General features: G+C 41.2%; 1 protein-coding gene and 1 pseudogene across 1 annotated transcript in view; both read left to right on the top strand.

The window, feature by feature from the left end:
* Positions 1-16,923, top strand: part of TTC39C (tetratricopeptide repeat domain 39C) — a 108,680-nt gene that overhangs the window by 29,895 nt on the left and 61,862 nt on the right. The gene's annotated exons all lie outside the window — the stretch shown is intronic.
* On the top strand, positions 7,569-16,310 carry LOC120220709 (annotated as a pseudogene).

Raw genomic sequence — 16,923 nt, 5'->3', positions numbered from 1 at the left:
CTTTTGTAAATTGTGAGTTTTTGATGATCATACAGCTCCCTCAACTTTAATATGTATTTAACACTGTATTGTTTCTTCTCAAAAATCATGGCATCTATATATCATTCTTAGACTTCACAGTATTTTTCCCCTTATCTCCCTCCTTCCCTTCCTCTCACTTCCCTTTCTTCCTTCTTTATTTCTTTTTGTAGCTGCAAGACAGATGGTGCACAGAGAGGAAAGCGTGTGTTATCACAACAGCAAAACCAAACAAACTCTTACATGTAGCTTAATTTGATACTTTTTTTTTTTTTTGGTAATACGACGCATTTTAATGGAGAAGCAAATGATCAATATTTTATATACTGCATTTCTTCAGAAAATACCGAGCAAGGTCTCATTTCCTTTTTCTATAATAGTTCAACACTGGAGTTACAGGAAAAATTTGATACTTTATAATAACACTGTTGGAGGAAATATCTCCTGGTGTTAATATTTGGAGTCATAACAGATCATTGTAAAATATTCTAGCTCTATATTGGAGACAGGACCACTAAAGGAAGATAAAGAGACGATATGAAAGCGGAACACTGGCTTATTCATTTAGCCATGTTTCTTTGATACATTACCTGTTTGTTTTTATCTGCACTATATAGCTTTCCCAGATATCATCCAGCAACTTTAACCTGGAAAAGAAAAAAAAAAAAGAAAGAAAAAAAAAAGAAATTTCATTCCATTGAACTGAATCTCATGTAGATAGATTTTATCTATCACTCCTGTGTATAATTTTGTGGTCTGATAAGCCTCTACTAGAATAGAAATACAAAATGCAGTATTATGGTTTAATAATTTGCGTGAGACTAATAGGCCAGTGTATTTTCCCAAATATGTAGTGTTGTGATTTTGAAGTACTTGATAAACTGGAAGACACTGATAATTGCCTAAGCATTTAAGGACTTGAGAGGAATTGATGTGTTAAATTCAGTTGAATACCCTATTTCTAACCTCCTTAAGTAAATGTGTTTCTACTTGCTGTCCTTTTTCATTTATGCAAGGCTGCACGTAGCCTGAAGGTAGTCATACTGGTGTGAGTGGGACCTTTTAAGGCCTTTACCATTCTGATTTGAATTACTTGTTATTCTAAAAAGAGTAATGTGATAAACATTTGAATTAAATGTAAAGTTTTCATTAAAACAGATAACTTTTTTCCTACCTCTCTTCCCAAATAGCAGTTCCTTTTCTTGTAACGTTGAGTAGATACTGCTATCTTTTGGTTTATCGTAATCCAGTTTATTAAAAAGCATAACAGTATCTCTTAAGACACCAATTTCATGGGAAGTATCAGGATTGCCATTTGAGTTTTTTTTTCCTTAAGTGGACTTTCAAATGCAGAGAATTTTTTTTTCCTTTTAGTCTGGGGCTGACTGGAAGTGTAGGAAAAAATAGATTTGTTATTTTCTATTGTGATTTTCACAAAGAATATATTCTGCATGTAATTATTTAAATTTTAAATTGTTAAATATTTAAAATACAGTTACAAAATGAACATGTCAATCCATAATTATGTAGTTCTTAAGATGTTTGCCAATTGAAGAAAACTTTATACTTATAAGAGGAGTTCTAGGGGCACCTGGGTGGCTCAGTTCTTCTGAGCCACATCTTCTTTATCCGCTCCTCTATCGATGGACGCTTTCGTTGCTTCCATATCTTGGCTATTGTAAATAATGCTGCTGTAAAGATATGAATGCAGATACCTTTTTTGAATTAGTGTTTCTGTTTTCCTTGGGTAAATACCAACAAGTATAAATACTGGGTTGTATAGTATTTCTATTTTTTTATTTTTTGAGGAATCTCCGTACTGTTTTCCACATTGGCTGTACTAGTTTGCATTCCCACCAACAGTGCATGAGGATTCCCATATATTCACGTTCTCACCAACGCTTGTTTTTTCTTGCAATACTAGCCATTCTGACTAATGTGCCATGATATCTCATAACGGTAGGTTTTGATTTGCATGTCCCTAATGATTGGTGGTGTTGAACATCTTTTCGTGTGTCTCTTTTGGCTGTGTGTGTTCTTTAGAAAATGTCTTTTCAGGTCCTCTGCCCGTTTTCTACTTAGATTATTATTTTTCTGGTCTTGTTGTAGGAGTTCTTTATATATTTTGGTTATTAACCCCTTATTGGATATAGCCTTTGCAAGTATCTTCTCCCATTCAGTAGGTTGCCTTTTTTGTTTTGTTGGTTTTCTTTGCTGTGCAAAAGCTTCTTATTTTGGTATAGTCCCAGTTTATTTTTGCTTTTATTCCTTTGCCTGAAGAGACAGAGCCAGAAAGATATTGCTAAGGCCAAGAGATGACTGCCTGTATTTTCCTCTAGGAGTTTTATGGCTTCAGGCCTTACGTTTAGGTCTTTAGTCCATTCTGAGTTTCTTTTTGTGTATGGTGTAAGAAAGTGGCCCAGTTTCATTCTTTTGTGTATAGCAAGACAACCTTTACTTGTAAATATTTATAAATATTTATTTGTAAATATCAGCGTACTAAATAGTCTGTCACATTAATTCTAATTCAAGAAATCATTTGGAAGTTAAAAGGTGGGAACTCAGGGACTAACTGATTTCTGTGGCTTTTACTTGGTTTTTGTTTCCCTTTTTTAGGCTTTCCTCTTCTCTGTCCTCACAAGCCTTGCTGGCTGGGTGCCGAGCCACCATTTGGGGTTCTGGGAGAGGTGGCACTCAGCAAGCCAGGCTTTGGCACTGTGGCCTCCGACCCAGCCATACCTTCCATGTCCTCTGCCCTGATCACTGCTTCTCTTTCGTAGTTGTTGCCCAAATCTCCCTCCATCCCAAGTTCTGAGGTGTGCCCCTGAATCTGTGGGATACCAGAGACAAGTGTAGGAAGTGAAATTTGTTTTTGGCGTGTACTTGTAGAAGCTCTTTGTATTTTAAATGACCACAATGGCTCTGAGGAGCATCTCGCCATATGCAGAAGGTGCATTCTTAATGTCCATATGTCTAGGAATGGAAGAAGATACTTGCAAACAATGTATCAGATAAAGGGTTAATATCCAGAATCTGTAAAGAACTTAACCAAACTCAAAACCAAACAAATCATCCAGTGAAGAAATGGGCAGAAGACAGGAATAGACAGTTTTCCAAAGAAGACATCCAGATGGCCAACAGACACATGAAAAGATGTTCAGCATTGCTCATCATCAGGGAAATACAAGCCAAAACCACAATGAGATACCACCTCACACCTGTCAGAATGGCTAACATTAACAACTCAGGCAACAACAGGTGTTGGTCAGGATGCAGAGAAGGGGAACCCTTTTGCATTTCTGTTGGGAATGCTAACTGATTGCAGCCACTCTGGAAAATAATATGGAATTTCCTCAAAAAATTAAAAACCGAGCACCCTACAACCCAGCAGTTGCACTAGTAGGAATTTATCCAAAGGATACAAAAATGCTGATTTGAAGAGGCACATTCAACCCAGTGTTTATAGCCACGCAATCGACAATAGCCCAGTTATGGAAAGAGCCCGGATGTCTATCAACTGATGAATGGATTAAGAAGATGTGGTGTGTGTGTGTGTGTATAATGGAATACTACTCTGTGAGGAAAGTTTGAAATCTTGCCATTTGCAGCAATGTGGATGGAACTGGAGGGTATTATGCTAAGCGAAATAGGTCAGTCAAAGACAGATACCATATGATTGCACTCCTGTGGGATTTGAGAAACTCAACAGATGAACATAGGGGGAGGAAAGGAAAAATAAAATACAGAAATGGAGGGAAACCACAAGACTATTAACTGCAGAGTACAAACTGAGGGTTGCTAGAAGAGTGTATGTGTGTTTGGGGGGGGGGGTTAAATGGGTGATGGGCATTAAGGAGGGCACTTTTTGGGATGAGTGCTGGGTGTCCTATGTAAGAGATAAATCACTGGGTTCTAATCCTGAAGGCATAACCACACTGTATGTTAACCACCTTAAAATTTTTTAAAAATGTACATATGTCTAGAAATGCATCCATCAGAACAGTTATCTGTAGGACGTAAGGATCTATGGCCTAGCTACTTTTTTCAGAGTGCTGAGTAGAGGGGCTTGTTAATTATTTGCTTGTAGGTAATTACTATGTCAAGGTGTAGGAATAGACCAAGGCTCCTGTGTATTTTGCACCTAAGTGGGGTGGTGACCCAGAGTCTCACCCTGCCATCCACAAGTCCTCACATGCCTGCTACAAGCTGATGGCTGCCTTGAGTACACTACAGTCTTCCATGGCTCCTTGGCACCAGCTGGTGAATTACCAAGTCATTTCCTAAGAAGAAGCAAGGCTGCCTCACACACAGTTAATGTAACAAATGGTAAGACACTCCAGTGGCTGTGAGTGGAGACGTTGCTGCACACACAGGAGTGGTCGCTCCCTGGGGACTAGCATCCCCCTGACCTGCAGGTGTCTGTGCTCAGAAGTGGAATGTCCCTGGGGCCAGCTGGTGGTGTGCTTAAGGCTCTCCTGTCCCCAAGAAGAGTGGGCATACCATAAACACAAGTCTGAACAGAAGGCTGCACCTATTCCCAGCACTTGTCTGTCATAAACCACATGACTATGATCAGCGTTTTCATAGACCTGCTGTCCTTTAGATGAAAAGTTCCTTAAGGATCGTGCTTTGAACTGTGTCTGAAAAGTAAGAATATAACCTTCCCATGAAATCCCCCCATTGCTCCTTTCTGATAAAAGAAGCAAGCACATTTATTTTTTCTTAGTGAAAGCAGTTTTTATGGGCTCAGGTTGAGGACAGTCTTCTATCTGGTAATTTTTTGGAACCTGTGGAGGAAGGTCCATTAGATGAAACATCGTAAAGTGTGGATTTGGTGGGAGCTGGTTGGTTTGTGAAATAGTTCTATATGGGGAGCCTGTTTATATGCCACGTTCTGTGCTGCATGGTCAGGATGGTGGCATGAACAAATATCAAATATTTATCTGCAGATAATTAAAATACAGAGCTGTGGAAAAGAGTGGAGGTTTATTAACAGGTCCTTTTTCAAAAGAACATTGGAGAAGAGGACATCAAAGACGGCAAGTAGGGGGGCACCTGGGTGGCTCAGTTGCTTAAGTGTCCGACTTTGGCTCAGGTCATGATCTTGTGGTTTGAGTTCGAGCCCCGTGTTGGGCTGTGTGTCAGCACAGAGCCTGCTGTGGATCCTCTGTCCCCCTCTTTCTCAATCCCTGCCCTGCTTGTGCATGCACTTTTGCTCTCTCAAAACTAAACTAAAAAAAAAAAAAAAAAAAAGAAAAGAAAAAAAAAAGATGGCAAGTAATTTTTTTTAGATTTCATCATATATGGTGTTGGAGAGAGCTGCATTCATCCACAAAAAATAGGGTGACAGAGGACGACTTTGTGTAAAGGTAGCAACCAGCTGCCCACTTTCCAGCACATCTATTATTACTGGAATGTTCCCAGAAGCCACACTGGACTTTCTCAGTTCCTTGAAGAGCATGCATGTTCTTGTTCATCTTTGTTTCTTCACCACATAGCACAGTGCCTGTTGTATACTTGGTATGTAGTGAATATATTTTGAGTGGGCGTATGAGACAAAAGTAGGTTTTTTAGAATATTTCTTTCAGCCCCATGCATAGAAGACCTCCCTTTTCATTTATTTTCTTTTAAACTGCAGAACATTATTGGTTAAGAGTTGGGTGCGTGATCTTTAAATACCCTGCTTTTTAAAAACCTACATTTGTGGTTTTTTTAGAGTAAAATGTATAGCTTTCTCTTAAATCTATTATAAAGAATGGAAGGAGTAATGTAGAAATAGAAAAACCATCTATTTCTTTGACTTCAGTGAATTGTATTGTTTGTGATTGGGCCCAATTTCTTAATCACTTACAAGTGTGTGGCTTCAACATGGTTGACAATTTAACTGTTCGGTGAACAGACTCAGAGTCGACTGTATGCTTACAGGAAGCTGCTTTAAAATTGGGAATTGGGCACCCAGGTGGCTCAGTTGGTTGAGTGTACGACTCTTGATTTCGGCCAGCTTATGGTCTTGTGGTTTGTGGGACTGAGTCCCAGATCAGGCTTCGTGTGGTCAGCGCTTGGGATTCTCTCTCTCCTTCTCTCTCTGCATCCCCTTTCTAAAGAAATAAACATTAAAAAAATAAAATTGCAAATTTATCTTGGAGACTTTGAAGCTATGGAGCAGCGGGGTACGTGGACCTGATGGGTGAAACTTAGTGAATGGGATAGATCCATTGCTATTCCTGTGGAAGTGACTTTTACCTTTCATTTTCCTCAGCCGCCATCTGAGGGAAGAGGGTACTTTTCCTCCTAGACCTGTGGGTCAGAGCTTTTCCCTCATCACTACAGAAGCCCCTTTTCTTTTTCTGCACAGGAAGGGGCCTCTCATTCGTGCATGTTTATTAAACAAAAACAAGAGCAAGGAGCTGGAAACGTTGCTGTTCTTTTGTTGCTGTCACGGTAGGAGTAGAGATGAATCTTTCAGTCTCTTTCATTGGCAAGTGATAAAAACTGTCATGTTCTTTGGCCCTGGTAGCCTAGACATTCCTTTCTCTGTTGCTGCAACGTCCTCAGATCAAGATTGAGCTTTTCGGCTAGCTCATCATAAAGATGTTTCCCATTTCTGAGTGGTGCAGGAAAGTAAGGTCAGTCTACTTGGAAAACAGTTTATTCCAGAAGAGTCAGATTAATCATATCTATTGATAACATGGTATACTCAAAGAGGGCTTGGAGTACAGGACTGCGAAATTGATGTAATAGCCCAGAAAGCACAAGTGCTAGCAAACTATGACGTTTACATTCAGGTGGCCTATGTCTTGTGAAATTTAGACCATTCAAAGGCTTTGTCTAATTTGTACTGACTTTGGCATATTTTAGTTTTGACCTCAGCTTACCTCAAAAGGCCTTGTAATAAAGAGTTTAGTTTTTTTCTTTGCAGGATGGGAAGACTCATCTTGGTAGAGGGATGCTTTCACTGTTAAAAATGAAAAAAAATTAAGATAATTTGTTCAAAAAGCAAGAAACTCCAGGAGGGAGGCAAATGGTGGAGAAGCAGGGAGCTCTGTACATTTCACTGGCCCCCATCTCTCAAGCAAAGAAGGCCTGAAGCCATAGGACACTGAACCACGAGAGTCTGGGAGGAAAAGAGACAGAGTCCGCTGAGAGGACAACCTCATAGGTGCGTGAATGCGACTGGGGAAGATAAGGGGGGCCGGAACCCGGAGACACAGAGGGAGGGGAGGGAATCCCCTTTGTGGGGAGCTGCAGAGAGTCCAGGGGAAGAGAAAGAGCAGCTGAAGCTGCACATAGAACTGTCGCTGGAGAAGGGAAAAACCTCCTATTGGGACGGAGAGTGACCCTGTTTCTAGCTGTGGTGCTGACTTTGGGCCGGGTGCCCCGGTGCCAGGCGGTGCCAGGAGAAACTGCTCCGCTGCTCTCCCGGCGATCCCGGTTGGGGAGCAGCCCAGCCTATGGGATTATATTTCCGGCGGTATCAATAAAGCGTGGGGACTAAGACCTGGGAAGGAGGTGGGGTGTGGAGCCCAGGGCCTGCCGGGGAGGCCGCCTCCGCGATGCTGCCGCTCCTGGAGGGCGGCCAGTGCGGATGCTGCAGTCTGCAGGGGACCTCGTGCACACCCACCCGCCTCTGGAGGAAAGAGCCAGACTTCTCAGAGGTCAGTCTGTCCAGCAGGTTGGACCCCAGGGTCTTCAGTATGTTCAGCAAAGAGAGCTTGCAGCAGCCTCCCCGCAGGATGGCTCCATCTCCATTCTGGGTTTGGATGATGCCACCACTTGTCACCTTGTGGCCCTGAGGCACACAGGTAATGGGGCCACCTGCCTGACCCACTGTGATGGAAGCAACAGCAAAGTGGAGGTCCCCCTCATCATGAGCTCCATCAAATCCTTCTCGGACCAGGCTCCGTGAGGAAGGCTCGAAATGCACCTCGTGGAAGGCTTCAGCGACAACAGGCAGTTGTCACAAAAACTTACTCGTCAACTTCTTCGTGAGTTTGACAGACAAGAAGAAGACAGTCACTTAGTGACACTGTGTGTGACAGAATTAAATGACTGGGAAGAAAATGAAAAGCACTTTACAATCATCTATGGCATCGAAGTCACCATTAAAACTGCCAAGATTTACAGAGTCTCCTTCCACAACTGAGGCCCGAGGAGGAGCTGCGTGCCGCCCGAGCTCTGACAGCAGGCCCGATGGTTAGTATTTAGGTGCAAGGAGGGAACAGCTTCGCATAGGACCTATTCCTGGACGCCGTTTCCACACGTGGACTTCTGGCTGTGCCAGGACGATCAGCAGATACTGGAAAACCTCTCCAGACCTCACCTTTGGCTGAGCCGCCCCACTTTGTTGAACATATTTGATCTACCTTGATGTTAAAAAAAAAAAAAAATACCCATCTCCATCCAGTGCACTGTTTCCTGGAAACAAGACTCGACTCTACAAAAAAAAAAAAAAAAAAAAAAAAAAAAGAAGATGGCTTATGGGAAAAGATCTCTTCCCCAGGAAGCTAACAGAGGGCATCACCAAAGAGAGCACCTTCTTGGCCTGACAGACCACCGTGGGGCCTGGAAAGACTGAATCCGAATCTGCATCTGCGGAGTCTTCGGACTCCCTCCTTACTGTCCTCCAAATTACTTTAAAAATCTTATTTTGGTGAGAAAAAACAAACAAAAGCCCACCTTGACTACACCGGCAGCACAGGAAGATCAGATCCAAAAGAGTGATTTGCAACGCCTGGTTCCAGAAGGGACTGGGGCCCCGCAGTTTTTCTCCCCACAACCACCAAGGCGGACTTCAGGGAGGGGTTGTGGGAAGCAGTGGAGGCTAACACCCGCCTACACCAAACCACGCCCATTTCCGCTAGAGAGCTGCCTTTTTTTTTTTTTTTTTTTACCAGAGCCCAGGGCAAGACCAATATGGATGCACTGCCGTGATTAATTCTAGATTAATTCTATCTATTCAGATACATTTCCCCTTGTCTCATTCGTATTTCTCCCCTCTGCTGGACTGGGCATTCTGGTCATTGGTTTACCTTAACAGTTACATTTAATCCATTCTCTAGATGTATATTCTACACCTCCACCGCTACCTTTCTCTCTCTCTCTCTCTCTCTCTCTCTCTCTCTCTCTGGGGTAATCGATTAGACTATATAGTTTCTCTGAGTAACATTATCTTCATTTCTTTCTCCTCGCCTCCTACCATATTCTCCTCTTTCTCTCTCTGAATTAAGCCTCTTAGTCTGTTTGCCTGGTCATTGTCCGATTTCACTTTCTGCCCACCCCTGCCATTCCTCTCTTGTATATGCTCTTCCATCAGCACTGCATACACCCTGCTCTTTATTTGTAGCTGGGAACTCTGGTTTTATGGTTTTAGACTGTCCTTTGTCTTTGGCTTTTTTCTTCTTTTTCTTTTTCCCTTTCAGTTCACTCGTTTGTTGGATTTGTCTGTGTGTTTGTATGCCTTTGTTTCCTGTGTGTTTGTCTGTCTGTTTTCCTTTCCAGGGCTACCTCAAGAAACGAGGCAAAGTACACATGCTGGAGAGTCCCAAATACCACTACGAGTAGGGAAATAAAATAACCAAACAAGAGAGACCAAGAGACAACATTAAAAGAGCACTCCCTGAACGGACAAGCCCTGGACAGTCAATGAGCCTTCTTTAATATAGCAGTACTTGCAGGTGCAGAGTGCATAACAAGGCTTTAAAACTAACAAGAGACAGAAAGCTAGACAAAATGATGAAATGGAAGAACTCTCCTCTAAAGAAATTCCAGGAAGAAATGACAGCTAAAGAGCTGCTCAAAACTGATAATAAGCAACACAACTGAACAAGGATTTAGAACAATAGTCATAAAATTAATCGCTGGGCTTGAGAAAGGCATGGAAGACATCAGAGAAGCTAGTGCTACAAAGACTACGGAACTTAAAAATAGTTGTGATGACTTAAGGCTATAAATGAGGTACATAATAACATGGAGGCGTCCAATGCACGGATTGAAGAGGCAGAGAGAATAGGTGAATTAGAAGACACAATTATAGATAAAGAAGAAGCCGAGAAAAAGAGAGAGAAACTGATCCAGGAGCACGAAAGTAGTTCCAGAGCTTAGTGATACAATCAAACGGAACAATAACCCTATCATAGGAATTCCAGAAGAGGAAGAGAGACGGAAAAGCACTGAAGGAGTACTTGAACAAATTATAGCAGAGAACTTCCCCAATATGGGGAAGGAAACAGACCTTGAAATCCAAGAAGCACAGAGAACTCCCCTCAGATGTAACTTGAAATCAACCTTCTGCATGACATATCATAGTGAAACTGGCAAAAATGTAAGGACAAAGAGAATTCTGAAAGCAGCTAGGGACAAAAGGGCCTTATAAATACAAAGGGAGACCAATCAGAGTAGTTGCAGACCTATCTACTGAAACTTTGCAAGCCAGTAAAGAATGGCAGGAAATCTTCAATGTGATGAACAGAAAAAATATGCAGCCAAGAATCCTCTATCCAGCAAGCCTGTCATTCAGAATAGAAGGAGATATAAAAGTCTTCCCAAATAAACAAAAATTGAAAGAATTCATCACCAGGGGGACTCTATGAGGGATTTGACAGAAATATTTAGAATTCTATGTCCTGAGGCTATGGAATTCCCTTTCTTCTCAAGTGTGCATGGCACATTCTTCCAGGCAGATCACATACTGGGTCATAAAGCAGTCCTCAATAAGTGTAAAAGAATGGAAATCATACCATGCACACTTTCAGATCACAATGCCATGAAACTCGAAATCAATCACAGGAAAAAGTCTGGAAAACCTCCAAAAACATGGAGGTTAAAGAACACGCTACTAAAGAACGAATGGGCCAATCGGGCAATTAGAGAAGAAATTAAAAAGTATATGGAAACCAATGAAAATGAAACTACAACAATCCAAACTCTATGGGATGCAGCAAAGGCAGTCCTAAGAGGAAAGCACATTGCACTCCGGGCCTCCTTCTAGAAATTAGAAAAAGCACAAGTACAAAATCTAACAGCTCACCTAAAGGAACTAGAAGGAGAGCAACAAGAGCACCCCAAACCCAGTAGGAGAAGTGAAATAATAAAAACCAGGGCAGAAATAAGCAATATAGAATCCAAAAAAAAAGAGTTGAACAGATCAATGAAACCAAGAGTTGGATTTTTGAAAAAATAAACGAAATTGATAAACCTCTAGCCAGGCTTCTGAAAAAGAAAAGAGAGCACCCAGATAGATAAAATCACGAATGAAAATGGATTTATTACAACCAATCCCTCAGAAATACAAGCAATTACCAGGGAATACTATGAAAAATTTTATGCCAACAAACCAGACAACCTAGAGGAAATAGACAAATTCCTAAACACACATGCACTATGAAAATTCACATGGGAAGAGATAGAAAATCTGAACAGACCCATAACTAGTAAAGAAATTGAATCAGAGCCCTGAGTCAGATGGCTTCCCTGGGGAATTCTACAGACATTTAAATCAGAGTTAATACCCATTCTTCTCAAGCTATTCCAAAAAAATAGAAATGGAAGGAACCGACACCAGGTTGGCTGGGTGGCTCAGTCGGTTAAGTGTCTGACTTCTGCTCAGGTCATGATCTCACGGTTCATGGGTTCGAGCCCTGTATTGGGCTCTGTGCCCAATTGGGCTCTGGAATTATTCTATGAAGCCAGCATCACTTTCATTCCCAAGCCAGTCAGAGACCCAGCAAAAAAAGAGAACTACAGGCCAATATCCTTGATGAATATGGATGCAAAAATCCTCAACAAGGTACTTGCAAATTGAATTTAGCAGCACATAAAAAGAATTATCCACCATAACCAAGTGGGATTCATTCCTGGGTTACAGGGCTGGTTCAATATTCGCAAATCAATCAGTGTGATACATCACACTAACAAAAGAAAAGATAAAAACCATATGATCCTGCCGATAGATTCAGAAAAAGCATTTGACAAAATGCAGCATTCCTTCTTAATAAAGACCCTCGAGAAAGTCAGGGTAGAGGAACTTAAACATCATAAAAGCCATCTATGAGAAGCCCCCGGCTAACATCATCCTCAACGGGGAAAACCTGAGAGCTTTCCCCCTGAAATCAGGAACACGACAGGGATGTCCACTCTCACCACTGTTGTTTAACATAGTGCTGGAAGTCCTAGTGTCAGCCATCAGACAACAAAAGGAAATAAAAGGCATCAGAATTGGCAAAGAAGATGTCAAACTCTCACTTTTGCAGACGACATGATACTCTACACAGAAAACCCGACAGACTCCACCAGAATCCTACTAGAACTGACCATGAATTCAGCAACGTTGCAGGGTACAAAATCAGTGTACAGAAATCGGTTGCATTTCTATACACCAATAATGAAGCAGCAGAAAGAGAAATCAAGAAACTGATCCCATTCACAATTGCACAAAAAACCATAAAATACCTAGGAATAAGCCTAACCAAAGATATAAGAGATCTATTTGATGAAAACTGTAGAAAACTTATGAGGGAAATTGAAGAAGACACAAAGAAATGGAAAAACATTCCATCCTCATGGATTGGAAGAATATAGTTAAAATGTCATTACTACCCAAAGCAATCTACACATTCAATGCAATCCCAATCAGAATTGCACCAGCATTCTTCTCAAAACTAGAACTATCCTAAAATTTGTATGGAACCACAAAAGACCCTGAATAGCCAAAGAAATGTTGAAGACGGAAACCAAAACGGGAGGCATCACCATCCCAGACTTTAGCCTCTACTACAAAGCTGGAATCATCTAGACAGTATGGTATTGGCACAAAAACAGACACCTAGACCAATGGAATAGATAACTCAGAATTGTACCCACAAATGTATGGCCAACTAATCTTTGACAAAGGAGGAAAGAGTATCGAGTGGGAAAAAGACAGCCTCTTTAACAGATGGTGCTGGGAGAACTGGATAGCAACATGCAGAAGAATGAAACTAGATCACTTTCTCACACCATACATAAAAATAAACTCAAAATGGATAAAGGACCTGAATATGAGACAGGAAACCATCAAAACCGTAGAGGAGAAAGCAGAAACAACCTCCTTGACCTCAACCGCAGCAATTTCTTACTTGACACATCCCCAAAGGCAAGGGAATCGAGCAAAAATGAACTATTGGGACCTCATCAAGATAACAACCTTCTGCACAGCAAACAATCCATAAAACCGATAGACAGCTGACAGATTGGGAAAAGATAGTTGCAAATGACATATCAGATAAAGGGCTAGTATCCAAAATCTATAGGGAACTCACCAAACTCCAGACCCAAAAAACAAATAATCCAGTGAAGAAATGGGCAGAAGACATGAACAGACACATGGAGAAGACACTCTTCTCCAAAGAGGACATCCAGATGGCCAACAGACACATGAAACGATGCTCAGCATCCCTCCTCATCAGGGAAATACAAATCAAAACCACACTGAAATACCACCTCATGCCAGTCAGAGTGGCTAAAATGAACAAATCAGGAGTCTATAGATGCTGGCGAGGATGTGGATAAACCGGCCCCCTCCTACACTGTTGGTGGGAATGTAAACTGGTGCAGCCCCTCTGGAAAACACTGTGGAGGTTCCTCAAAAAATTAACAGTAGAACTCCCCTATGATCCAGGAGTAGCACTGCTAGGAATTTACCCAAGGGATACAGGAGTGCTGATGCATAGGGGCACATGGACCCCAGTGTTCATAACAGCACTCTCAACAATAGCTAAATCATGGAAAAAGCCCAAGTGTCCATTAGCTAACGAATGGATCAAGAAGATGTGGTTTATCTATACAATGGAATACTACATGGCAATGAGAAAGAATGAAATCTGGCCACGTATAGCAACATGGATGGAACTTGAGGATGTTACGCTGAGTGAAATAAGTCAGGCAGAGAAGGACAGATACCATATGTTTGCATGTATAGGTAGATTAGGAGGAACTTAACAGAAGACCATGGGGGAGGAGAAGGGGAAAAATAGTTGGGGAGAGGGAGGGAGGCAAACCATGAGAGACTCTTGAATGCTGAGAACAAACTGAGGGCTGATGAGAGTGGGGGAGAGGGGAAGGGAGGTGATGGGCTTGGAGGAGGGCACTTATGGGGATGAGCACTGGGTGTTATATGGAAACCAACTTGACAATAAACTATGAAAGAAAAAAAAAGAAGAAATTCCAGGATTCTGTTTGATGGCCTACTGCCTTTGTTTCTTTCTTCCTTTTTCTTTTTTTTAATATTTAAAAATCATTAAAAAGTCTTATTTATGATACCTGTGCAGATAAAGAGAAAGGAAATCTCCAAATCATATTCATTTTTGAGAAACAATCAGAGACTGAAGGAAGCCATCTCCTGTACGTTTCTCTCCCTTCATTTGCCATGGTTTGTCTGCTCACCCTGACAGTACCGGAGGCCACAGTGAGGCACCTGCAGACCTCAGCTTGCAGCTCAATGAAGACCTCACTCCCAGGGAAGCGGGCTTTGTCTGTTTTGCTCTTTGAGTTGCCCCATTATTCTCTTTGGTTGGCTGGATGGTATATTCTGTTGAGAAATTGTATGAAAGCAACAACTGAATCACGGAGTACTTAGAACAAGCAAATTGCCTTAAGTGGTGCATTTTTGTCTAAATGTAGAGAGAACGTCTGCAATGATGTTATTGAAACAGATGATTAGTGCAGTTGTTGCCATGACTGTTTATCCACCCACACATACGCTTAATCATTGGATAAAATCACCAGAAATCCTATTGCCCCTCTCCCCCAAAGTGTATTTTCATTGCTTTATTGTTTATACATATTGGAACACTGTGTACATGGAACCTTTGCTTGCATGTTACATTCTGTCACAGGCATTTTTCTAGGTTGTAAGATTCTATGTGGTTATTTTATGAGGCATTTATTCTGTTGCAGACTTTCTGTACATTTTCAAAAAAAATTTTGATTGTCGTAAATGACATTTACCATCTAAACCACTTTTAAGTGTGCCCTTTAGTTAAATACATTTGCATTGTGGTTTGACCCATTTCCAGAAGACTTTATTTTGCAAAACTGAAACTTTGCAAAACTGAAACCTATAACTCCTCATTCTTCCCTGTCCCCAGCCCATGGCAGCCTCCGTTCTGCTTCCTATCTCTGAATCTGACGATTGCAGGTACCTCCTGTAAATGGAATCGCACAGTACTTTTTTGTGACTGCCCTATTTCACATAGCATAACATCTTCAGGACTTCTCTGTTGCAGCACGAGTCCGTGTTTCCTTCCTTTTTTGGGCTGAATAATGTTCCATTGTATGTATACACCACATTTTTATATATTTGTCTGCCTTCATACTTTCCACCTTTTGGTTCATTGTGAGTAATGCTGCTAGAACAGGGCATACAGATATCTGCTTGAGATCCTGATTTCAATTCTTTTGGGCATATACCCACAGTTGGAATTGCTGAGCCGTATGATAATTTCATTTCTAATGTTTTAAGAAACTGCCATTCTGTTTTCTATAATGGCTGCATGATTTTACATCCCCACTGTGTACAAGGGTTCCAGTTTCTCCACATTCTCATTAACACTTTTAATTTTCTTTCGTTATAGTCCTTAATGATCAGTGATGTTGAGCATCTTTCATGGACTTATTGGCTGTTTGTATATCTTCTTTGGGGAAATGTTTTTTCAAGTCTATGCTCATTTTTTTTTTTAAGTTTATTTTGAGGGGGTAGAGAGAGAATCTGAAGCAGGCTCCGCACTATGAGCGTTAACTCACAAACTGTTGAGGTCATCATCTGAGCCGAAATCAAGTCGGATGCTTAACTAATTTAGCCATTCAGTCACCCATTTTGCCTCCTTAGTTTGTTGTTTTTGTTGAGTTGTAGGAGTTATTTACATAGTCTGGATGTTAATCCCTTACCAGATAATTTGAAAATATTTTCTCCTGTAGGCTGCTGTTGCCTTTTCACTGTTGATTATGTCCTTTGATGTACAGTTTTTATTTTTATATAGTCCAATTCATTTTTTACTTTTGTTGCCTGTGCTTTTGGTTTCCTATTCAAGAAATCATTTCCAAATCCAATGTCATGAAGCTTTTCCCCTGTGTAGACTGCTTTTGAAACTTTGGTTTTTCCTATCCTGGAAAATGTTGCAGTGAATGGCTCCATACATTTAGCCTTTTTCTTCTGTTGGCACTGTTTACTTGCAGAGAGAAAAATGAAGTACTGAACCCGTTTTGTCCCCCTAGCGCCCATGGAAACGCCAGACCGAGCAGAGGGCATCACTTGCTAGCAAAGGTTTTGTTTGTGAAGGCAAGGAGGCATCTCAAGAAGCAGAGTCAGTACCTTGATTGCTCCTGTCCTCTGGAACTGTGATTTTTAAAACACAGCTCACGTGAGCAGCATGGGTCACAGAAAAGGCACAGCACCCTTAAGAGCAGTAGGGAGTGAATTTATGTGATTATTTCTTTGACCCTCAATTCTGGGATCTCCGGGCTGTAGTGAAAGATGAGGCTGGTTGCCATGGCTAATTAGTGTCAGGTGGCCGTGGGTCGCCTTTTTAACTCACAAAGTCCAATCTCCCTGCACATTTGAAAGGGAGAATAGTCCTTTTTGAGAATTCTTCTAAGAATTCAAAATGTATCAATATAGAACATTGTCACAAAAATCAAGTGTCAAAAATTCCAGCCATTTGCCACTGTGTTAGGAGGTAAGATCTTTGAAAAACATATTCGTTTAGGGACTGATGTATAGTAATTATGCCCAGTTACTTAATGGAAAAAAATATTCCCTTGATAATCAAACGCATACATTGTCTTCCCACTATATTTCAAGAGGTAAAATTTTCACAGTCTGGGTTTAAATATCCTAGAGAAATATTTCTTGAAATGTTGGCAGTGTTAATG

The sequence above is a fragment of the Hyaena hyaena genome, unplaced genomic scaffold, assembly GCF_003009895.1.
Source record: "Hyaena hyaena isolate Hyena2069 unplaced genomic scaffold, ASM300989v1 scaffold_14, whole genome shotgun sequence".
NCBI classification, from domain to species: domain Eukaryota; kingdom Metazoa; phylum Chordata; class Mammalia; order Carnivora; family Hyaenidae; genus Hyaena; species Hyaena hyaena.
This window is presented reverse-complemented; position numbering and strand designations above follow the sequence as displayed.